Source organism: Teleopsis dalmanni, chromosome 2 (assembly GCF_002237135.1).
Source record: "Teleopsis dalmanni isolate 2A chromosome 2, ASM223713v2, whole genome shotgun sequence".
NCBI classification, from domain to species: Eukaryota; Metazoa; Arthropoda; class Insecta; order Diptera; family Diopsidae; genus Teleopsis; species Teleopsis dalmanni.
Window position 1 is genome coordinate 139,247,479 of NC_051847.1, and position 4,287 is coordinate 139,251,765.

Here is a 4,287-nt window from a genome sequence, read left to right on the forward strand (position 1 = left end):
GTACACACATGAAAGTGTTAACCTATTGCGTTAATTATTTTACAAAGCCTTACATCTGCATAAATACGATGGCCTGAAACTATAACACAAAATTTCTGTTGTGAATTCACTGCATAACTAACAGACACTGAAGGCTGAAGGCTATGGAATATTGGAACAACTTGTGTTTCTTCATCGCAACACAAATTGCTGAGGTTAATCAAATATTAGTATTCAATTTCAAATTAATTGCATTCAATTTACATGATTTATGTAGGAATGTGGGGCAGGTTTGCAGGTGAAAATAATTGAAAATTGCCTGAGAATTCATAAACAAATACAGAAAATTATTAAAACGTTTCCTGCAATGCATAGATTATTATATGAGATATTACTGTGAAATTTTTTTCTATAATTTTTGTAAATATTTAACACAGCTCATTTATATTTAAGTACTAAGGTATTAACAAAACGATATGAATAGAATTATTAAACTATTTTATTAAAAAAAAATATTAACTATTGCCAAATATTTTATTTACTATATATTTTTTAATAATACACAATTAATAATAATAATAATTTTGTTGGTAGTCAATTTTTTTTGTATCTAATTGAATTCGAAAATTTTATTACGTTTAATTCACTAATATTGGGCAATATTAATTTTATTACTCCGTTTAATTCACTAACATTGGGAGAAGTCACAATTCTGGAAATTTCTAGCAATTATGCTAGTAATGCAAACAAATAAAGCTCAAAATATTATTTCAACTGTTCGAAGCTTAGATTATTCTCATATATGTACGAACTGCTTCAAAACAGTCGAATAACATATTATGTTCGAGCAATTGGTATTATACCTGCTCAAAACGTATCCGGATTTTGTTGTTTGTTAACTACTCCTTAAATAATAGACCTTTTTCAAAAATTTATTTTTTTGTTATGTTGGTACACCCTTTCTTGACATATGGTACAAATTTGAGCGCCATCTGTCAATTAGTTTGTTTACAGCAGCTGTTAATGTGAGACTACCTCAAGTGCATTTAGCGCTTTTTACTATGGAAAATTCTTGTTGTACTCGATTTTTTGACCAAACACTGCACCACTGTCATCGCTCAGGCACCATATTCGTCAGATCTGGCGCCGTGCGACTTTTTCCTGTTCCCGAAACTCGAATTGCCCCTTCGTGGTAAGCGTTTTGAATCGATTGAATCGGTAAAAGAGAATTCGCCGAAGGAACTAAGAGCCATACCTTCACATGCCTATGAAAAGTGTATGGAAGATTGGGTTAAGCGTTGGCATATGTGTATAAATCTGGAATAAAATTTAAATTTGTGTGTTTTATTTACAAAATCCGAATACTTTTTGAGCAGAAGGTAGGTAAATGCAAAAAAAACAAAACATGAATAAAATGAATAATAGGAGAATAAAATCCCATTCAGTAACTAAGTAACTCGGTAAAGTAATAAAATTTTAAATGCGTATTTATTTTTGCAAAATTAATTTACCAGTTACAGAGTTTACGTGTTATCTAAACACTTTTTCGGTCTAAGGTAAGACATTACTGGGTTTTTTAATTGTGAAGAGTTTAACAAGATCTGTATTTAATTTGAAATATTGTATATAGTTGTTGGAATAGTTGTTTTCTTTTTCTACTGTTTTCACTGTTTTAACGTTGAGGAGAGTGACAGAGATAAGTGAAAATGATTTTTACAGTTGGCTATAAGTACTCTTTAGTCTTCAATCCTTGAATAATTTAACAAATATTAGAACTAAAACATTCACCGTAACATTAATAATTTTTCTCAATTTCGATCCAATGATATTTACAACATACTTTTCTATTATCAATTATATAATTATCTCATTGCTTGATAATTAACTAAACTAATTAAGCTATTATTCCTTAATTATAAAAGTTTATTATTAGGATATAAGGTGTAAGTATAAAATAAATAAATTTTAATAAAATTAAAAAACTTAGAATAAATCATGTTTTTTAATAAAATTGATTATAGCTTTCAATTAAGTGGGTATTGAACTATGTGTCCAATGAAAATATATTTTATTGATTAAAAGCTGGTATGTGACTTAAGTTATTTGAATTAATCATTTTTAAGCAATGAAAGTTTTAATGAATAAATTTTGTTTTCTGGAATTTTGTTTCTATAAATTGTAAAAAAAATGAAGACTAAACATTTTATTCCTTTCCAAACAATGCCTTTGTTCCCTAATTTAATGTAACATAAATTAAAAAATTGTTGAACAAAACAGATTATTGTGTATATGTAAGTAATTAATATAACTAATAATCATAAATATATAGTATAACTAATATGTATACATATATATATATATATATATATATATATATATATATATATTAATTATATTAATTGTAATACAACATCTTTTATAATATTTAATTAAACTTTTGTTTATATATTATTTATATTAATCACTATTTTTAAAATGCAATTAATTAAGATTATACGAATTCTGACACTTAACTTGACCTTAACCCTTCGGATGGTGACTCTACGTTGTAATCAGCACTTATAATTGTTCTGAACGTTGCATCCTGCCTTATAACTTAGCTTAAAATTGTTTTCTTACTATATACAATAATTATTTTACTGATAAAAGTTTTTGTTTTATATGAAATAATCTAAGTGCACTTTTTAAAAACAAACAAATATGTTAAATTGTAGTTTGCTTGCTAATATATTTAAATATCGCTGAAATAAATGCAGTAATCTTCTTAATTTCCGTTCAATACACATAAAGTTTAAAGTCAAGAAGTACCCCACTAAAGAAACAACCCATTTAGAAATGTAGAGTGAGTAAACGAGATTGCAGAAAGTGATAAAATAAAGAGATATAATGCAACAGTTTAATAGAGTTTAACAAATTATTTTAAGATTCATTTAAGTGTTATTTATACAGCAAATATACTTATCTTGAGGTCCTAATAGTAATACATTTATTAGAGCAACTATTTATCCGAAATACTTAGTAATATTTTCTAATTGGCGTTAAATTTATCTACTGTATAAACTGTATACATATATCGCAGTCAAACTATGACTTGCGATCTTTGAAAGTTATGATGGTTTGCTCCTAAATTCCACCGTCAAAGTATTTTTACAAAAAAGAATAAATAATTTAAATATATATATGTATATATTTATATATATATACATATATATGTACATATATATAAATGTTTATTTGTCTATTTAAAAATAATTAAAAAATATTTAACTATATAAAATAGACAAAATCTAATTTATTTGTTTTTATGTTTTTATACTTAATAAAATTATTTATAATATAGATAATTATCTAAATATTTATGTAAATTTTTCCCAATCCGAAACTTACTGAGGACCGATAAAGTATTCAATGGACATGAGAAATTTTTTTTCTAATCTTTTCAAATTATGTACATACATAATTATAAAAATATATAAACCAGGTCCTTGAAGGTTGCAGCGATTCTGTTGCAATAGAGTTCTGTTGGTATTAAAAACAAAGTACGTCTGATGTATTACATGAGTCGACCAAGTTTCGCATTAGGAACATATTAATGAGGCATCTGTTATCATACGAAGAATTCTTCACTGGACACGTTAAATGAATTTCCCAACTATATATTAATTAGACATATGTCTTACGAATATGACTTTATAAACAAGAAATTTGTTACAAACGGAAAATTTTATATATCCACTTATTAACCAATTCATTTCTATACAATGAAAACCAAGTTGTTTTTCCTTGGTAAATATCTTCTTCTATGGATGTTGATTATTTAACTGTATGCCAAGATATATTGTTTAATAAGAGGGCTGGAAGGATATATTGTTTAGTTGGAGGGTTGGAAAGATATATTGTATAGAAGGAGAGCGAAATTTTTTTCTATTGCAATTTTATTATTCTGTGAACCCGATGCATAGAACCTATTATGCCAAAAACAATTAGTAAAAATTGACCCATCGTTAATGTACTCTAGAATATGTTTGTTAAAAGAGTTGCATTTTTTTCAATAGTTTTCGCTATGGATAGTAGACCCTGTATATGTATGCAATACTTACACAAAAATATTCAGGTAAAATTGAGTGATTATAGAAGTGATGTTGAATAAAATAAGTAATAGCTATTCTACATATTAGCTCTTCGCGACCGAACTTAATTCTCAATTAAGTCTGAGAAAAAATAAACTTAGTGCGTATTTATGTGCTTAAAATTCACAATTAAATGTTAAATCAGCATTTTTGTCTAATTTTTAATTAAATATTGACT